The sequence below is a fragment of the Plodia interpunctella genome, chromosome 4, assembly GCF_027563975.2.
Source record: "Plodia interpunctella isolate USDA-ARS_2022_Savannah chromosome 4, ilPloInte3.2, whole genome shotgun sequence".
NCBI classification, from domain to species: domain Eukaryota; kingdom Metazoa; phylum Arthropoda; class Insecta; order Lepidoptera; family Pyralidae; genus Plodia; species Plodia interpunctella.
The window spans coordinates 1,402,521-1,425,400 of NC_071297.1; the positions used below are offsets into that span (position 1 = coordinate 1,402,521).

The window sequence follows — 22,880 nt, forward strand, 5'->3', positions numbered from 1 at the left end:
GTCCGTCTCCTTCTCTCCCGTCTTGACTACTCGCGAATAGTGGAGATGGCTTATGTGTTTTGTGAAATTATTTTGGGAGATGCTTTTAGTGTTAATTATTCATCTTGAAGACATGTACTTATTAACGTATATTTTTATGTTTTGCTTCACATCTGAAGCTAGACTAAAATATATAACATTATAAAAGCCCTTGTTTTCGTTTCGTTCACATATCACTGCTTTTAAGAGACTTGATTTAAATTCACATTAATAGCAATAACACACCATAATAACATGTTCTTAGTTTTGATTAAGAGTGTAGGTAAAATGATTTCGTCAACTGCAGTTTGCTTATAAAACCTCAAATGAATGTATTAATGATTAATTCATTTCATCAACTACAGTTTGCTTGTAAAGCCGCGAATGTGCAGGGCATTTAAGGTTCCAAGTTTTAAAATAGATAATCAAACATCAAGAGCAAGTTGAAGGTGCACTGCAAAGGCGGAAACTTGGAGCTTTGCATTTTTAGCGAATCACAAGCTTATTTTAGAGTCGTACATGCATTAAGCTTTCCTTGAGCTTTTCTGGGGAAATTCAGATGGAAATAAATCACGTTTCGGAGCGCCATGAATATTTATTTATATTTTAATTTTAATATTGTTTCCGATGTGGCAGTGTTCCAACTATAATGCAGTTACACCATGCCTTGAAATGTCTTCAATATTTTATTGCTTTAGCATTTAACTGTAATTATATGACGACCTCGGTGGCGCAGTGGTAAGGTTCTTGCCACTGAACCGAGAGGTACCGGGTTCGATCCCCGGTCGGGTCATGATGGAAAATGATCTTTTTCTGATTGGCCCGGGTCTTGGATGTTTATCTATATATGTATTTGTTCGTGCTATGTCGTTGTTGTGCACAAGTCTCGAACTTACTTTGGGGCTAGCGTGTGAATTGTCCTAATATATTTATTATTATTTATTTATATCTCTATTTACTTTAGTTTCCGCCGTTTCTTGCAGTTCAATATTTTGTTATTAAAATAGACACCGTGTTTTTGTTTTATAGTGGATACAGTATTTCTATTTGGGTTGACAGAGCCAAAAGATGCGGATCTCGAAGGCAGGGTTCCTGGTGGATTCAAGTTTAATATTGATAGGTTGTTAATCGATATGATATGAGAAAAATCTCCAGTTCATAGCTCTTTGCTTCGAACGATCTTTACAATCTGCGCAGGAGGAAAATACCTAGTTGTATTGTAGTTCTCATGAAGGTGAATGTTTTATAATATATATATATATATATATATATATATATATATATATATACAGGATTTATTTTGGTTCCTAAACTGAATTATGCTGCATATGAATCGCCACGTAATAAATAAAATAAATAAAAAAATAAAAATTATTTATTTTCAGACGTATGTCCATAGATAGATTGATTGATTACAAATTATAAATTACAAATTGAATTAAATTAAATTAAATGTGATAAAATAATATTGTCATAATAATGAAAATTCAATATATTCAACCGGAAATCCACTCCCAGGCTCAACGTGTCCTCAATACGTGAAGCTCCTAATAGTGTATGGTAGCCCTGCTGACTACAGCCAGCCAATCACGGACCATGTACATTTTATCCTAAACTAGCGGCTCGTCCCGGCTTCGCTCGGGTAAAACCATAGTAAATTATACGTCTAAACCTTCCTCTCGAATCACTCTATCTCTTAAAAATACCCGCATCAGAATCTGTTGCGTAGTTTTAAAGATCTCTAAGCATACAGGAGAGACAGCCAGCGACTTTTTAATATACTATGTTGTGAACAGGCTTATGCGATAAAACGTTTAACTTTATTGTCAAAAATGCCAGATATTTGACGGTCGGTGCAAACAAAATTTCATCAATTTGAATGAACAAAATGATCAAGAACTTTTAATTTAGAACTGGCAGCGGAAAAAATGAACTTGTATGTGTACGTATTCCTGTGTTCGTTTTATTCACATAAAATTGCAATTCCGTTGAAACGCTCGCTTTTATCACGGGGCTAATGAACGGCCTGCTATGTGGAATCGCGTTTTAAAAGTTTAATAATAACCTTTATATGGCTTTGGAGTCGTATAGAGATCATTTGTGAAATACTGCATCAGCCTTAAGCTCCTGTCACATTGGAATTTCGGAATAAAAGTTATCCAATAGATGAATACATTTTGTAATAACTGGCATTTCACCTGGTGTATTTCAATTTACTGGTGTATTTCACCTTAATGAAAGAAGCGATATAAAATAATTATGGATTTTTTAAAATATAATCAAGTTCAGCAATCGCTCCACTTTATATCTATTTACAAAAATATTTTGTATTTAAAAATCGAACATTGTAAACGTTTTTCGTGTTTAAGAATTTATCCAATCATACTAATTACATAGTCAAGTTTCATTGCGTGGACCTTAATGCGAGGAAAATAGAGTCGATTTTCAATGAATTCGGTTGGGTTTATGTGATGTTGACTGTACCAGTAAATGACCCGGGTCCGAATACGCGATAAGACACGCACTGACCGCTAATATAATTTGGTTGGTGGGAAAACGTGCGATTCGCTCCTGAATTAATGGGGTTTATTCCAAGGCGTGAAGTGCAAGATATGCCATATTAATATTTTATATGGTTTTACTATATAAATTGTATGCAAATATCATATTTACATAATATCAAATCAGCTTTGGTGGCTCCAAAATAAGTTTTTTGAGTTGCCCCAGTAAACTCCATCCATCGCAAATCTTTTGTCTAATATAGTGTGTAAAATTTAACACAGTAACAGAAATAATTTTTAAGAGTGAGTTGCACCAGTCAACTTTGACGTTAACTTTAACCTGGCCATCGTTTAGATAAAATGACGTACTTAGCGTTATTCTGCGTAAGTTAAAGTAAACGGCTGAAATTATCTTTTCTTTACATCGCAGTCCTTTTGATGCATGACATGCGTTTTCCCGTGGGTTTTCCTCAACTTTATAAACTACAATAGCATACCTAAACACAAAATACAAACTCCAAATTAATTTAACAATGACCAGCATTCTCCTTTAAAATACCATTAATTGATGTAAGATACTAACATATGACATCCGAAAATTTGCATGGAATATATTAGTGTAATATGAAAGAGGTTGTCTACCCTTCTCTATCGAACAACGGATAATTAGATTCATAATGAATCTAAATATCTGGAAGCCAAACAAGCAGGGAACACTGGACAACACTAACAAGCCTTTGGTCAGGTATAGGCAAATATTTGGACTGGAAGTGGCGTGTCATGACCCCTAATATCGAAACTCGGAAGATGTAAAAGTGAATTAATAAGATCGAGTTATGTTCGAGATCGGAGAATACAAAAAACGTCCTTAGGCGAAAACAATTCAAAAGATTTAAAAGTTTGGTTAATCACGATATCATTTATCTTAATATTTGATGTACCTATTGTAAATTTAGAATGCCGCTGCTTCTCTACCGGATTGAATACCGCTGATTGTGAAACTCAATCCCTTGATTGACTTTCACAATCAGCGCGGGAAGAGCCTTTTCCCTTGAAAAGGATATAAACTAGAGATTCTTCTTATAGGCGATAAGTTAGCAACCTATCACTATTGAACCCCAATTCCACCAAAAAGCTCGCTATATAAACATGGCATTGGAGTTTGCCAACTCTTGGCTCTGTCTACCCCGTAAGGAATAAAGACGTTATTGATTTGTTAGGTTAAGATTTGTAAGGAATAAAGACGTTTTTGAATAATATGTTTTAAGACTTTCACCGATGGTAGGGCCCAAAGCCTCATAACCGTATGCATTAGGTAGAAGCTGAGCAAGCAGTTTTGATCGCCCGCTCTATCTAGCACGTATGGTTACTTAGTATTTGATGCGACGGGTATGTACCCCTACGTCGTTTTAAGTGGATTTCAAACATAATAACATGGCATGTGTCATCGATTTTGAAATTCTAGAGCATAAAATTTAATCTATATATAAATATCCATATAAATAGGCATAGTATGTATGGTAATATCTTCTACGTACGTACCTATATATAAGATATGAAAGAAAAATAATGATTATGTTGAATTATGTCTTTGTGAAACAAACACAAACCAAAACCATTTATAATGAAACCAGCGAAAATCTTACAAATGTGTGTCCTACCTAGTCCAACAATTTTTTGTTTCATTCACACTATTAATTTAGAAATAAAATAAAACAAGATTCACGCTGACGTAAGTAAGTTTATATAATGGTTCTAACAATTTAATACGTCATAGAAACTCCAGGAAAAAATAATTAGGAAATATATACCTCAGGTAATAAAGCCCTAACAATTTTTAAATATTTGATTCCTTTCCCCTGTTTTCCTGTCCCTCATTCGTATTCAAGTTCTGATGAAATTGGGTTTAAATAAACATCTAATTTATTTTTACTTCCATCAGAGAAACAGATAAGCTTTAAAATAAACGATTTGGTCCCTTTAAGTCATTCTTGTACCCTCGGTAGATCTTCATGTAATACAATTAAATGTAAAAAAATATCGTTCTCTCATTTTAATCGCTATCTCAGCAAATAGTTTATAATCATTTAATTCAGGCAACACGATCCATAGGGGTTAGTAACAATTGGCCATAGTAACACATTTACGGACATACATAGACAGACACAAACAATATTTTCTAATATTGTTTGTGTCTGTCTATGTATGTCTTAGAAGGTGTTTAGGAATCGTAATCATGAATTTATCAAATTTGACGTGCGTGTGAGTTGTACCAGGGACACAACCACAATACGTATGTATTGGATGACACTTTTTAGTCGTAAAATCGCGACGAATGAGTCTGAAACGGTTCTCCGACAATTGTTTCGTCTACGAACGTTTCGTCGACAGAATGTTTCGACATCGGGCGTTTGAACGACAGAACACTTCATCTACGAACGATTCGCCGACAGAATTTCTCCTCGGCGAATCGTTCGTAGTCGAAGCAATTGTCGGAGAACCGTTTCAGACTCCAGACGAATCATGAACTTATTAATTTTTAATCTTGCACTGGGCTTCGCGGCGTTGCAGCCCCCGAATGCAGCTGTGTGTGTCCTTTTTGTATTGCTGCAACACGAGTGTGTTAGATCGAGTGAATTAAATTCGAGTTAATTTGTATTGTATGTGTTATTAATATGAAGAACCTACAAATAAAGATTTTATAAATCTATCTATCTGTGAACAGGTCAGGATGAGAGAGAGAGGTAAGGCTTCGGTAGGTATAGTAGAAATAATTATCTCGGCCAAACTTTAACACCGGCGGCCGGCAGCGGGACATGACTCGTCAGGATGATTTATGGCCGTGACAAATGACGACTGCGCTGTTTGATGACACAAGCCGCGACTGCGAAATGTACCGTTTTACATTATATGTAGCCAGAGTGAAGCCTGCGCAACGTCGAAAACGTAGGAAAGTGGACGCTGGAGTCCAACGCTCAACGGCTGAGGAGGCAACCGGGAAAACGTTCAGATGATAGTAAAGAGAAAGAGTAAAGCCTACGCCAGAGGGTTTTGTAAAATTCACGAGAGAAATTTGAAAAATTGTTTATTATTAGTAATGTTTATTTTCTCTGTGTTTAGAAAAATAATTTTATTTGAGAGTGAGGTAGGTCAACTGCAGCATTGGAACACCTATTGCTGGGCAAAGATACCACTTAAGGGTTTAAAAAAATAAGTAAACCAATTTACAAAAAAAAAGGACTGCCGTCCTCAATTCCATGACATTAATGTAATTACTACTATGAATGGTAGATTAAAAGTTATCTATAGACATAGTTATATCAATTGGGCTAAATCTTTGAAAAATATTGCACACGATTTAGCAAATGAAATCAGAGCGACGTGATTCTCGTTGACGCCGGTGATATAATCATCCATAATGACAGATTACGGCGATTCTGCTGATGAAATCTTCGCTTGACAGATTTCACCTCTCAAGGATGTGGGAAACGGGAATTTTAAACAAGGTTTCTTTTTACAAAAATGACATTTTCGATACATGCTTTTATTGTTTTCAGAGAGATCTTGTCTCATTCAACTATTAAGTAGTGCTGGAATGGAAAGGCTCACCCCTAAAACAAAAGCAAAATGCATACATCATCAGGCCATCTGGGGTACTAAAATAAGGTGTGAGTTTAGTTAATAAGGTAAGGTTTGATTCCTAGCTAGACTAAATGGACCGAGCGAGTGAATGGTAGCAGCTGTCATACCGCTTCACTTCCGTTCTTCAGTTTTCTGACGTGAAAATGAATTATAAGTATAATTTTATTTTCTCTTATCTTATTATCTTATCATATTATTTCTATTCTATATTTGAATTAACCCTACACATCATGCCTTTTCGTAATAATAATGCATTATCATCCAAACCAAATGTGTAATGTATGGAACTATAACTTAATCGCTTGAAGATTTCTGTTTGAGCAAAATTGTGTTTCAAGATTCTATCCGAACAAACATAGTTATCTTCACACATCTATTGCAAGTTGATGATGCATTTCAGATCCAGTATTTAGTTAGTGGCTTGGAACGCTCGAGGGGTCAAATAAAAGTTGTATAAGAAAGATACTTTTTAAAGTAAGAAACGGCAAAATATAACATTCACAGCTGAACGGGCACTGAGCGAACATTGATTTGGTTTTATTAAAGCGACATCTGGCGGACGCAGTTAACGCCGCCTTACAAATTAAATACGTGGATCCTAGTTTATAGGGAGATTAAGAATGAACACTCACTTTGCTACTTTTGTATTCATACATTCTGATTCATTAAAAAAGATAAAGCATACTTTAAGCTAATGTCTATTTATATTGACTAGATTAACTTAGAGACTGTGGGTTGCGCCGTCAACTTTAACGTTAACTCTAACCTGCGCAGAAAAACGCAAAGTCACTTCGTCATTTTGTCTAAGCGTCAGCGGTGCGCACGTTAAAATGACGGTGCAACTCACCCTAAACAAACGTTGGCTTAAAGCGTAAGGTTTAACTTTTTTAAATGAATTTAAAAAAGTTAAATTATTAAATTTATCTGGCTGTAAACCAGATAATTGTAAACTAAATAGTTAATTCATAATTAGTTAATATTTTTATTTATAATGTTCATTTATAGAACTCGTGAGCGACAACACTAACAGTGCCTCTAGTATCATAAAAATAAAACTTGAAATCGAAAACATGCCCCTTTCTATGTAGGAAGTAAATGTAAATATCTAAGCAAATACTAATATTTTAAAGGTGTGCAAAATGCATTTAGTGCAATCAATTAATCCTTTATTTATTTGTAAAATAGATATGAGTTTATTGTTGTAAAAGTAATTATAATACCTATGTTTTTCCTCTAATTAGTTACATAAAATATATTTATGTCTAAATATGTTTTTGGGTGAATTTCACGAGCGTTTTGATTTCCGCCGCGGGCTCTCATTAGTGTTTATTAAATTGTGCGATACACAGTAATCAATTTATATATTCTATTTTATAAATAAGTAAAATACAGGTACAATGTTAATTTTATAAATGTTTAATTTAAAAAAAAAAGATTATTTATTCAAAAAAAAAATGTCGAACACTAATGAACGCAACATGCCGCATTCAAATGCTCGTGAAATTCACCCTTTTATAGATAGATGTGAATCGATCGAAATTTCTTGAAGAAAATACTATCTGATTTAGCCGAATTACAATCTCGGATCAATAAATAAATAAATATATTAGGATAAATCACACAGATTGAGCTAGCCCCAAAGTAAGTTCGAGACTGTTATGGGATACTAACTCAACGATACTATATTTTATAACATATACATATATAGATAAACATCCAAGACCTGCGTCAATCAGAAAAAGATTATTTTCCATCATGAACGGACCGGGGATCGAACCCGGGACCTCTCGGTTCAGTGGCAAGAACATTACCACTGCGCCACCGAGGTCGCCAAACAATAACATTTGAACTTTGAACTGAATGGAAAAAGATATGGAAAATTGATTCATTGAAATATTTAGCTGATCCGGGTCGAGATAACGTGTGGAAATCGCCATATTTGCTTGACAAATTCCGTTGAAAATACAATGAGCATGCACATAGATGCATTACTAATTACTAGATGCTCTAAATAGAACAATCACCATAGTAGATTGTGGTAAATGAATATGCCTTTCTGAAGAAACAGCTTCGTAAAGGCTGGGTTCGATTCTCAATTGTCAGTTGGCAGTTATGAATTGTTAGCTTTTAACTGTTTCGCCCGCGTCAAGTTCCCGTAGGAAATATTCCTTTTCCCGGAATAAAAAGTAGTATTATTAGTCATTTACTGAACTATATGTATGAAGAAAATTGGTTGAACAGAAGCGCGAAGAGGTAACAAATTATTTTCGCATCAGTTGTAAAATCATAGCCGAATCATCAACATTTATTTATTTATTAATTTATTTTAGTGTTTACGCTGCCACAGGCTTCACGGCGTCACAGCTTTGAACGCAACCGGAAGCAAATAGAGAGAAAGAAAGATAATATAATCAGTTACCAAAATATAACAAACATACAAATATTATTTTAGGATTCAAACTGACATCCAAAATTTCCACGAGAGTCCCATGGGCCCTAGTGTTACAGATACAACGTCTAGCTAATTGTATATCTATGTAACGAGTAATGTATACGAATGGGTCGGCGCTTCTGAATATTTAAACATAGTTAAAGTAAATCTGGCCTTTTTAATTGAGTATTGTGGAGATGAATGCGTTCCGATGAATAAATTTCATTCATTATTTATTTTTAATTCTGCCATTTATCGATCAATCACACTGGCCATCGAGAAGCAATGGGTCGTATATATTTGTATTGGACTAAGTAATTATAATGAAAACTTTTTTTTTTAATAAAATTGAAAAAAGAATAAGACAACATTAATTAATATTTCATGCGTAATCCGTGTTTTTTTTTATTAATAAGGAGTGAAACCTGCGACTGCTAAACATTCTGAATTTTTGTTATATTTTATTGGTCTGTGCCTGAAATAAATTATTTGAATTTTTTATTTATTTAATTATTCATCATTCTCAAAAATAATCCAGTAAATAAAAATATCTAAGCATCTGTGAGTAACAAAACATGGAAATCGTATATAACCAATTTTTAAAAGTTTGTCCTCACATCCGAAATGAAAACTGATTACGAGTAAATTAGTAATCTCTATATATAACCATAAAACTTCTTTAAACCATTCAAAATAGCTTGTAATTCCGCTAAAACCTCCATAAAATAAACGCCAACTCTAAACAACAGACGTCACAAGATTGCAAAGGACATCATTAAAATGTGAGTCGAGTAAACGTTTGCTCGCCGGATCTAATTCTTTAATTATAAAATGCAAATTCTGGCAGCAATCAATGCCTCCGAGGGACGTTATGGGGTGGAAAGCTGATGGAACCACTAAAATGGCCGAATGAACTGCCTACGAAATTACACTGCGTCCTACGTGAACGACAAACGCGACAAGACCACGCAACGTGATTTTCTTACGGTGCAGACAGTTCGGAGGAGTCGCGAGACTCAACGGCTATATTTAGCTGAACAGTGATCGATTAGTCTAATCGAGATTAATTTGATATAGTGACTGGATTCTAATCCTTAAGATATGTTAATATAATTTTAAATATTTCATAGACAAAGGCATAGATTGCCACACACAGCGTGTTACAAAATGTTAAATCACATTTGCTGTCTTTGACACTCTTTTGGCAAGAATGTATTTAAGAAAAGAGACGACAATTTCGTAACAGGCAGTGTTGGGAGCACATAATTGTTGTCGTTGCAGTCTATCGTAAACGCACAGCGTTAGATTACGTCATGTAGCATTTCGTGACACATCTAGGAAGCCAGGTTAGGCTTAGGCAAGTGCGCGGGAAGGGCTTATTTTTTTTCTGTGAATATATAAGCCGAGGGAAATGATGATTTTAGTAATGCGTTCTGTTACGTGACGAGATATAATTCAGTAAGGCTTTGTTGAGGACAAGATTTTTGCTTATGCAAATATGTTGGTTAATTTTAGGGACGAAGAAACCCGCGATTTATTTGAATAGTCAAGTGGGTTTCTGGCTGTTTGTGATATAAAAGGTAATTACGATCTCGTAACATGTAATTACGAGGGGTGACGCAATAATTTTATATTAAGATAGGTCTCTTTGAGATAATAGCTATCAATATTTTTTTAAGTTCCTTGATAATCAAGATACATACGTTTAACGAAACGTATGACTTCCAATTTAATCAACTAAACTCTCTCTCTCTATCAATGAATCTCTCTCTATCTCTCTCAATGTTAAAGTTTTAGATTGTAACAATGATTATTACTTATCTAGAAGATAGTACAGCATCAACTACCATTTATTCTTGTGAACTGAATCAAAGACAAAAATATACAGAATTATTTATATTTACAATTTTTATTGCATAACATCAACGTCATACAAAACGATACGCGTGCAAAGCGGGCATGAAAAGGAGACTATAAAAAAATACAATAACAATTTAACAATGAGCCGACGACGCCGTAACGTTTTTCCATCTCATAAACCCCAAACAGAAAGAAAGAGGAAGCAAATGTTTTTTAAAACGATCAAAATAAGTTTTATCGTATTTATTTTGAGGGTTATTCTATAAATACTGTGTTCTTAGTTTAGTCTTTCTCGTGCCACACAAATTTGTGAATCAATCTTAGTCATGTTATAGCTGCCAGTAAAACAAAACGTCAAACCTACGAACGTACAGACAGACAGGCAGGCAGAAAGACAGACTGAAGAAAAAAAAAATGTTTTGGCTTTTAATTAGAGCCTTATAGACCCACCATAATTATTTTTCTATATCTTATGTATAGACAAAGCACTATTCTAATTTGATTATATGTAAAGATGTGAGATGCTAAAAATAATAAGCGAATCTTTATCCTTGACATGCGAAAGATTCAACTTGGTAAATTTATCGCTATCTGTATGAAATGTCTTATACAATATGAAGAGGCGCAGTCGGTTATCTCGGCAATGGGGCAGGCAATCACAAAATATGGAGGGTATAAAAATATCATATTTATATTTTTCTTAAATTTTCTTCACGTGTGTACGTACGTTCGCGTTCTTAAAAAAAAAAAAAACATTATATTTTTTACCTATATATTTTTTGAGGTAGGATGAACTGACTAAACAAAAATAGTAAATTTGGAATGAATCTGTATATTGGTCTGAATCAACTAATAAATCTTTCGTTTAACTCGTCGACTCTCTACCGTTCAGATCTACTTAGTTGTAATGAAATTCCTTGATATTTTTTTGTATATTGTTCATAGATGTACAATTTAATAAAAGACAAAAATTTAATAAAATGTTTCTAAACATTTTGATGATTCGATTTAGGTTTTACGACCTGATTTCAAACCACAATGTGGAATAATGTTGATGCAAGTTTTGTATCTCATAGACGCGTAGTACAGCATCCACTAAAGATAAATATGGATAATGAGATTTAATTTTTAGGCGATGTAGAAAATTTTAATGTTTGTAGAAATGGTGAACGAAATCGTGAGGAAACCTGCACACTGGTTGATTCTTATTAACTTGTGTGTGAAATAGAGAAGGCAATGGCAAACCACTCCATTAATAATGCCAAGAAAGTTGTTGTGTGTATTTCATTCCACTTAATAACCACGACCCTCAGCCATGAGGAAAACGACTATGAAGAAGAAGAAATGTTTCTTTTGTTATTTCGAAATCTCATACCTACAATTATTGCTATTTATGTTATTTTTTTTACAGTCCAATGGTTTGTTCTAACAATGTTTTGTCAACTCGATGTTGTATTAGTTCGATGAATGATAGATTCGGATAGAATTTAGTGCTAGTATACATTATAATTCTTTTTTGTTTTGGATTTGTAGTGGATAGCGTGCTCCTCTTTATTTATTTATATTTGCATATCTATATTCGGTAAAACATGTAGGTTTAATTCATTTTGACCTCAATTTGTCTATTTGTACTCATGTTTGTTACTTTAAAAAAAAGAATCTTACTGCAATCTAATCTAGACTCTTTTAGTAGTCGGTGATTTGTGTTCCATATTAATATTAGTAATTTTTAAAATTTAAGATCGAACAAGCCTATTTCTTAAAATCTGACAGCGAATCAACATATACAGGTACTTACTATTTATTATTATTCTGTAAATTCCTTAATTTGTCCAAACGGGTCCACAGGGGTCTCTGCGAACTATTCATATGCGTTACGTTTTAAATAATAAATTTTGATATATAGCTGGCTCGGAGAAGGGAGCAATACCATTAAATTGTCCTCTTAAATGTGATGAGGAAAGATTATTTGCATTTTTTGCTTTTTGGCGGAAGAAAAACCTTGATTGTTCGCTTCAGTGTGTATGTATGTGATGCTGGTAAAATATGTTTGTTTATTTTTGTTTCAGGTTATAAATAGAAGCGGTGGTGGTGTAATGGTTAAGACGCCCGCCTGTGAACCGAAAGGTCCCAGGTTCGAATCCTACTCGTGCTAGAGTTTGTATACCAATCGGACTCTTATATATAGTAGTTTTAATCGACCACCACTTGCTTCCGGTGAAAAAAAACATCGTGAGGAAACCTGTACACGGGTTGATTATTATTAACTTGTGTGTGAAATGGAGAAGGCTATGGAAGCAAACCACTCCATTAATAGTGCCAAGAAAGTTGTTGCGTGTGTTTCATTCCACGTAATGACCACGACACCCAGCCATGGGGAATACGACTATGAAGAAGATAAAATGGGATTGAATTATTGCTTACAAGGCTCCATGTAGTTCAGTTCCCGACATCCACTTGAATACACGGAGTGGTCCTATTCGAAGTGCAGCGAGGTTGTTCTTTTCCATTGATTGTTTTAAGTAATATTTCTACCAAAAGGTCTATATCATTATAAAAAAAAACTCTTCTCCTCATCAATTATAGACTAAGTTAAAGTCACGTTAAGAATATTATAAAAACAAAGCCCTCTGCGGCGTCTGTTCGCCTTTTTGCGATAAACTAAAAAACCAATGCACGGATTTTCATGCGGTTTTCATCAATCGATGGTGTGATTCCAGAGCAAAATTGATGTGTATAATTAATAATATTTTTTTCTTTCTGAGTCGCTAGTAATTTATTTTAAAAAAATCATGACATGCATTAAATGACATTTTTAACTTTAATAGTTGGTTATTTGACCAGTACGATATAAAAGAAAAGGCGATAAAGTAAGGAACCCCTATGGATTTATATCACCGGTAAGAACATTATAGAGATAACAGGATTATGTGGGTTTTTCACTAGCGTATAAATTACTCCGGGGCGTTACGTGACAAAAGGGGCTATATTGATTTTGCATATAAAAAATCCAGATAAAAAATGAACGCTGTACTCAAGGAACTGTGAATGTAATGGAGGTCGCAAATGATGATTTAAAAGTACAAAAAATATTTTGTTTTCGTGTAGATTCGTGGTTCAGCAAAACAGATATAATACTTAAATAAGATACCCATAATAATAATGATATTTTTGTTAAAACATGTTTATGCCGAAGAGTTTGTAAAGTGGAGAAAAACATTAGGATATCGGGCTCCGACGCCCTGCAGCTGTGGAAGTAAGCGGGGACACGCTCAGATGAAAGAAAGAGGAAACATATTGACAAAATTAGAATAAATTGATACCTATGTCCTAGTATAGTTATTATATTTTAATTATCTTGTAAATTACATCTCAATAATATACACCTATTTCTCAATAAAGTATTATTGTTTATTTTTTGTGCTGTTATCATTATTATTTTATAGAATACACAATACAAAATCCTTTATTGCACTAGTTTAATGTTTAATACAACCTAAAAACCCACCTAAATTATTTTATTTTTAAAGTCGAGATGAAAAAATAGCTTGACAATTCACGTTTTGTCTGAACAAAATTCGCATGATGTTGACTCCATTTCATTATAAACCCCATGGTTTTACAGCAAAGGCCCCCAAAGCAATTTAATGAGGTGACGACTTTAGGGGAAAAAGTATGGGGTCATAATGATACCCGTAGGGGATTTATGTACCATGAGGTGCCCTTGAAAAGGGGGATTATGCGGAATGAATACAAACAGGGCGCCATGATTAAATTCATTGCTGCACTTAATTTATTTACTGATCTTGTTAGCTGTAGTTATGAATATTGTTTTAACATTCATGATGCGGCCTAGCTGTTGCCCGCGGCTTCACACGGAACAGTTGTTTTTCCAGGATGAAAGGTACCCTATGCCCTTCGCCGTACTTCAAATTATATGTATGCAAAATTTCAAGAAGATTGGTTGAGTAGATTGAGCGTGAAGAGGTAACAAACAAACGTACTTTCACATTTATATCTAATATTAGTTAGGATATGCCTGAATACCTACTTATTATGAAATATAAATGTTTTTCTTATTATTATATTTATAGCATCTTATATTTCTTTTCGAGTGTGTTATTGCTAACACCGGTGTCAGATTTTATTCAAGTCGCCTAAAGGCATCTGACATATTTTTAAGACTACTGTGTAGTAAACAAAAGATGTCTTAATCCAAGTTGGGAGAGGCTGGTGTTCCGAAAACAATCTGTTTAGATCAGACACACCAGTCCCCCACAATCCATACAGGATGTTACAAAATACCTTATATATACATATATAAGAAGTAGTACCATATGGTAAATAAATAAATAAATATAAATATATTAGGACAAATTACACAGATTGAGCTAGCCCCAAAGTAAGTTCGAGACTTGTGTTATGGGATACTAACTCAACGATACTATATTTTAAAACAAATAAATCATCCAAGATTCGGGCCAATCAGAAAAAGATCATTTTCCATCATGACCCGACCGGGGATCGAACCCGGGACCTCTCGGTTCAGAGGCAAGCACTTGGCAACTGCGCCAACAAGGTCGAGGTACCTTGGGTAGATCCTTCACGCGAAGTCCACTTGTAATTAGATTCAATAACACTATATTAGAATGATTCCAGAAAAGAATAAAGAGAAGGAATTATAATTATAATATTTATGAAACTTTGTAATACGTAAATTTAAATTTTAAAATAAACATTAATAATAGTTATTAAAAATTACACTATCAGAGGTGAGCTGCAAGAGACTTTTTTTCAATCTCTACTTATATTTTAAAAAAATGTAGGTTCCATAAATTAAACGCAGTCTGAACAGAGCAAACAGCTACGAACGTATTATTAAACTCAATTTCAATATTAATCACAACTATCCAATCAAATACAAACTTTAAACTCTTCACTAAACTTTGTTCGAAAGATTTAGCGAGGCCACGGCCACCACAATTGACGCTTATTGCCCGGCCATAAACGTCAAATTCGCTCGTTTGACAAAGACACAGTTGGTTGATTGTGAGATTCTCGAGGGTAAGTTGCACGACGCATGCGCTCTCGCTAATGCAGTCCAGTAGCAAGCATGCCGTGTTGATAGTCAGTCACGGTCGGTCAGTCGATAGGCGACTGCGAAGCGGGTCGGACGCGCGCGCGGTCCGCTCCTGAATCATTCACGATTTCATACGCATATTTTGTTTAAAAATTATTTTAATAGTGTGTGAACTTTTGTTTATCTGTTTAATTACGTAGTATTCTCGGTTACTATGATTCCAGCGATTGGTTGAGAAAATTGAGAAGGTAAGATAATTAAAGGGATTTCGTTTTGTAAATTGAGCATCTCAAATTCTTAGATGATTTACTGTCTGAGAAAATTTCGTATCATTAGGATGTATTTTGAGATACTTGTCCAGTAAGGGGAAATTTGGCTTCCGATTTTAATCCGAGTCGTGGAATTTGATTTTCATTATAATTGCTCTGCCAGATTAATCTCCATTTACATTCGGCTGTATTGTTATTATAATTTTATTGTATTGGCTTTATCTTTTATGTGATGTTTTTCCAATATTGGTGTAATAATGAAAATTATTTTGTTGGTTTTCTAAAAGGTATTTTAGGTAGACATTATTGGTTTGTCGATATTTGCAATCAGTTTCTTGAATTTATTTCGCTGAAAAATAATCTAAGTCAATAAGTTAAGTTTTATTTTGAACTGTTTGTAGCTAAGGTGGTTATTTGTCAATTAAGATAAAGTTATTAAATAATACAAGTTATTAAATAATATATATGTTTGTATCAAACAAACAACGATTTCTTTGAATAAATAACTCACGCACAACTTCTAATTCAATTCAAAGTAAATGAACAATCCAGTCAACAAACTTAAAGTGTATTGGAATATTTCTATAAATTGCCATATATATATTATATTATATTAATGGAAAAAATAATTTAAAAAGTATAACAAAAACATCGAAGCTATTTTAATTGCAAATTGACATTTATTACCATCACATTAGATATCAAGGATTGAGACAGACTGTACAATTTTTATGAAGATTCTAATAACGATTTTCATCTTCGTAATAAAATCCCCGAAATCAAAGTATCACGTAATCACGTAGGAGTAAGCTTCTTGGGGATTACCTTTGATGCCTCTTCGACCGGATTACTGTCACGTGGCCGTTGTTACAAACAAACGTGTGACGTCACTGACTTTCAGTTTATTCATTAGGAAAATAAAGAGTAGGTATATTTTTTAATTTTTTATTGTGTCAAAAATTATTACATCACTTGCATTGAAATACATGTAACAAATATAGAAAATGCGATAAAAAAAAATAAAAATAAAAAAAATTTAACAAGTGAAAAATTTATTCGTAAAATCAAAAATATGTTTGGACGGGCAAGATTGAGATTTATGGAATAATACAGTAAGTTTGCTACTATATAAATACAACTTTCACTCCGACACTGAATGAATTAATTCATTTTGATTTACATATGCACCACACCCAGCCGGCTCGGAGGCTGAAACAGACAAGCTGAATACAGGCCGTAGACCGTACCTATGCGACGCTGCTTCCATCCATCAAAGTCACGTTTGCTGGAATATACGTCCTTTGTCTACATTCTTCACCTTGCCACCAAAACAGCGTCGAGCTCGCTTACTTTTGCTGTCAATACGAGGTATCAGAGGACGTTCCCTGAATGAATCTTATTTTGATTTTTGAAAGTTAAATTAACAAAAATAATTATTTACATAACCGTAAAAAAATATTTTAAGCCTTTAGGAAGAATGATCATTGCTCTATATTCTCATAGCTAAGGTCCTGCCATCACATGGAAAGAAACACGCGCAACGACTTTCTTTAAAATTTTCTATTGCCTTCAACATTTCACACACTAGATAACTAGAGTGTTGGTTTCCTTATGATATTTTCCTTCAAGTGGATTGTTGAGAACTACATGTGATAGAGTAGGATTCGAACCTGGGACTTTTCGGTTCACAGGCGAACCCCACTGAATCAACTGCTCTATATTAAATGTATATTGAAATAAATATGTTGTATATAATATATGGAATATTGTTTTTACTGCTAAATCTATTTGACGACCTCGGTGGCGCAGTGGTATAATGTGCTTGCCTCTGAACCGAGAGGTCCCGGGTTCGATTCCCGGTCGGGTCACGATGGAAGTTCATCTTTTTCTGATTGGCCCAAGTCTTGGATGTTTATCTATATATGTATATATTATAAAATATAGTATCGTTAATTTAGTATCCCATAATACAAGTCTCGAACTTACTTTGGGGCTAGCTCAATCTGTGTGATTTGTCCTAATATATTTATTTATTGGTATAATTCCACTGTTACAATTTTACTTTGTCTACTCATCCAATCATCTTGAAATTTCAAATTAACATAAGAGTACGGAGTAAGACATAGGCTGCTTTATATCCCGCGGGCGAAACCGCCAGCAAAAGCTTGTATTAATAATTTTTTTATATAAACATTACTAACGGTGTACTCAAATAGACATAACGAAAAATATAATTGGAAATAAATATATCATGAGTATTGCTTTTATATTTCAACCGTTCTCGAGTTGTCAACAAATACGTAGGGATCCTGGAGGTACACAGAACTAAATGATAATAGTAATACCCAATCAATACATTTAAAATGTACTTAAATAAAATTTCAAAAACACTACAGCAAAATTTAAAAAGGTTTTAAATGATGATTTGGCCTTTGAAAATGGAATATTCAAAGTTGAGTCAAACAACGAAAATAAATAAATAAATAAATATATTAGGACAAATCACACAGATTGAGCTAGCCCCAAAGTAAGTTCGAGACTTGTGTTATGGGATACTAACTCAACGATACTATATTTTATAACAAATACATATATAGATAAACATCCAAGACCCGGGCCAATCAGAAAAAGATCATTTTCCATCATGACCCGACCATGGGTATTATGTTTAGAATTTTCATGCGTTCAGAGCTTTGGCCAAAAACTTATTAAATTCTATTGATCCAACTTCTCATCAAATCTAATTTCTCACTGTCAGAGCTGGAGCATAATTTCGTCATAGTCACTACCATCCTTACAGACCTCCTTTTTATCTATATTATTTTGTTTCTTCTTTAGAATGAGAGAAGAGATATTTCTCTCATTCTAGCATCCTTCTTTTCAGCTTTGCTATTTACTCGGCTAGATATTACCGATCGGAAACACACTATTTGTTGACACTTCTATCCTACATCATGATTCATAGCTCTATAATAACCTATAAAATACGGAATAACATTTCTCGAAACGGTGAGCCTTCGGAATAACGTACACGGTCGTAAAATGCCTTTAGTGTTACCATAAAATAATTTTAAAATACCTAGTTTCGGTATACAAACGTTTATAGTGCTGTATAAATGGGTTTACAGCTTTATTAGGAATATTAAAAGAATGCTTAAAAAATGTGCTATATCTATATCTAATATGGCCCGGCCCAGTCATTGTTATTGTGTGACAATAAATATAATTCATTATGAGAAACATCCAGACAGTCTATACACAGGTGTTTTAAATTCTGTACGAGTCCAAAGTCAATTGATGCTATAATTTGTATAATAATATGATTTTTACAGTTTAGTTTATCTTAGTATTGACTATACTGGGTATACTAATTGATTTAACAAATCGATTAATGTTACGCAAGTTATTAGAGACCGCGTTTAAAACCAACAAAAATCTTGTCGAATTGTCAAAAAATTTGTAATGTATGTAACATATGAGCTAGATAAAAAAATATAAATAACTATATTTTTTTCACCTGACCTCAAATGATCTGAGTGATTAAAACAACAAACGGTTCAAAAAACTAAAAAAAAAAAAAAACCTTACGGCTTCCTCTACATGGCCTGAAAAGATTTTACCTCAAAAGCCATTTAATTTTACTTTTTATTGAGAACTGAGAGCTGCGTACGGTATTCATAGGCGCAGGATTTGGTCCATTTTTAATCCCCGACGACAGGACGAGGGAATATAAGTTTAACGTGTATGTGTTTCTATATTTGTGTGTATTCGTGACGCCGTATCAGCCAAACGGCTGAACAGATTTTGATCTAGTTTTCTATGTTTGAAAGAGAATTTTATCGATAGTGGAGTAGCATGTTTGGAAAATGTGCGTTCAATGTTTGGAAATCGTCAGATCTTTTCTAACAGATGAGATGATGCCAGCAACTTCGCGGAGGGGGATTTTTAATTTCATTTTTATAATGGAATGGAAAAGGAAGGTTATGCAAAGTTATAAAAAAACCAGGCGCATTGCGAGCTAAGGCGAGGGTAGATAGGTCTCGTTTTAAGCTGTACTTTGGTAAAATAATATGTACATATTATGTATAATACGTTTTCACAAAGTAATATGGAAAAATATATGTTACCTACGTAATTTTTTTATAATTCTTCAGATCTTTCCCTTAAAAAATACATAATTACTAAAAAATAACTCTTTCTGACGGCTTCGGGATATTTGCTTTCAAGAATGAGCATAGTTCTGCTCATTCGAAGCAAATAGCGAGCGCTTCCCGTTACGCACTTCCGACGCTTTCCATTACGAATATTCCCACAGACTGAAGAAAAGTGAACGTCGAGATGTTACAAAACTAGGTTCAGAACTGCGACATCAAAATGCCAATTGAAACGATTTTTCCCCGAAATCGTGTCATCATAATCAAAATATCTGAAACATTCACCCACTTCATAAAAATAAGAAAAATGTTCCGTGGCATTTGTGTAAATTTTTTCTGTTGAAATTTTTGCGTCGAACTTTTTTGCTACTCGTACCACGAGTTTCCCGTCTGTGATATCTGCGAATAAAAAGAGATATCCTTCGCACTAATGAAGAGGATTTACCTCAAACGGATCATACACAAGCCATTTGATTTCGACTCCGGCAAAAGGTAGGGTCGTGTATTTTTAGCTTTCTGCGTGTGTATGTCATAAGATTCTTAGAGAAATAGTTTTTTTTTATTGTCAATTCATACACCAATACTTAGCCTTTTAACACTTCACCACCGTGAATTTACCTTTCAAAAAAATCTAAATACAATTTCAGTTTTTATATACTTTTAGTTCTAGGTTGACAAACTCGTCTAATGTTATAAAAGCGGATACTAGTTTTTACACTATTGCGGTGTTGATTTTTATGGATATATTTGATATTAATATCTAATAGAATAATATTATTTGAGATGATATTTGATATTGATACAGAACCATATCAAACAGTTCCACATTTTTTACTTAGGCTATAAATATAATGAGGTCGTCGAGATCGTGAAGTTGCACATGGTTAATATATAAGTCTGTTTTGCACATTTAATTTGACTGTTTAGATAAAACCTAAGGGTATGTTAGACCAGTCAAACTTGACATTAACTTTAACCTACACTGAACGCCGCTGATAAGGCGTAAATAGCGTACTTTGCGATGTTGTGCGCAGGTAAAGTTAACGTCAAATTCAACGTCATGAATAAAGTTAGGGTCGGTTGCACCGTCAACTTAGATGTTATCTTATAAAATGTGAAGAAAAACGCAAAGTACGCCATTTCATCAAAATGTCTGCGGCGCGCCGGTTAAAATCAAATTTGACGGCGCAACTCGCTTATAATGTCATATAAAAATTACACGCCGATGATATCATGAGGGATAAAGTAAGAAATGCCGAAGTTCATGTGAAATGGAGAAGGAAACACTACTGCGGTAGTAACCGGAAATACGAGAGAGAGAGAGAGAGAGAGGGAGAGACACGGGAGCGAAAGTTGGTTAGCTAAATCTCAAAATAACAAAGTAAAAAGTTGGAAAACGGAAAATTTTGTACGAGATTATCTACCCTCGTAAGTTTGGTATAATTCAACTTTCACAACTTTATGAGGGGTACAAATTTCTGAAAATCGTTTCCTTATTTACAACGTGTAATTGCGTGTCACATTGTTGTGGTATTGATATTAACGTGGATAATTTAATACCTATATACTTTGTACTGCTATTCTTTTAGCGTGTCGATTCCCACGACGCCACTGATAAGTCCATTTTTGTCACACACTCACTGTATTTATCATTTGAATAAATAAGCAGAAAGTTGATTTCCACATTGTTCAAATATTATTTTATCGATGGGTAAAAAAAAGAAGATATAAATTAGCTTAAGATTTCTTTTTATACTATCAGTCAAACTTTTGTTGACTGGAAGAGATGCCTTTCAAGGATAAGTTCACGAGTGTACATTGCCCAGCAGTGGGACCCATAAACAAGATATAAACATGTTTATGTAACCCATTACTAGGCAAAGTTCTCAATTTTCTGTCTTCCGTCGTACGAGTACATAGAACGACTCCAACATGCAGTAAAAAAAAAATACAACCAACATTTATTACTTTTTATTTGCTACAAAAGCATTCTTTTTTATACATATTTTTCATTTGTATTGTCAGCACCGAAAACATATACAGCGACAAAAACACGGACACAATCAAATGTTCAAATATTTAGCCACTTCGGAGAGAGAAAAAATATTGGTTACATGAAAGCAAACAGGGGCTCCCACACGGAAGCATGTGTTGCGAAAATATTGCAGGAGTTAGGCTCTGGCTCTTGGACTATGCGTAAAAACAACAATAGGATACTCCGGCGTTTTTATGGCGCATGTTTTTTTTAAATTTAACCCATCAAGGGTTCGGAAAATATTGGAAGCTATGTATGTGAAACACATCGAAAGTTTATCGATATGTTTTAGAGTTCCCTACCTAAGGTAATGATTACAGAAACCTAGGATCTGTCTGATGGACAGACAACAAGGTGGGCAAGTGCAACTGGCACTGCTTATAAAATTTTATTATCAGAAAAATATTTGAAGCATTGATTTATTATTTTAGTTCGACATTTAGTACAATTTATTTGTTGTAACTATTAGATTTCTCCGAATAAAAATCACACCCATATGTTTCAAAGCCCAAATAATACTGTACTGATCTTTTTTGTGTTTTTTTTAGCAATAGAGTCTAAATAAAAGCCTTTTATTTAGCCCGGACAAAGGCGTACATAAACCATCATAGTTTTACACACACACACACACACACACACACGTGCACACACACACACACACACACACACACACACACACACACACACACACACACACACACACACACACACACACACACACACACACACACGCACACACACACACACACGCACATTAAAGCGCGAATAAAGATAATTATCGAAATTATCATAAACAGCGTAGCCGATTGGATTTTTTGTATGGTTCTATAACATTGTGCCACTAATAGTATAACTTGATAGACAACCCCCTTGTCTAATCCAAAATCCAT

The 22,880-nt window shown here is 34.0% G+C and overlaps 1 protein-coding gene across 1 annotated transcript in view; it reads left to right on the plus strand.

Annotated features, from left to right (window-relative positions):
* The first annotated feature begins 15,573 nt into the window (after positions 1 to 15,573).
* LOC128669462 (protein O-mannosyl-transferase TMTC1-like) overlaps positions 15,574 to 22,880 on the plus strand; it is a 122,981-nt gene continuing 115,674 nt past the window's right edge. The window contains exon 1 of the mRNA XM_053744319.2: positions 15,574 to 15,780. The gene's annotated coding sequence lies outside the window, so the exon portion shown is untranslated. The remainder of the gene's footprint in view (positions 15,781 to 22,880) is intronic.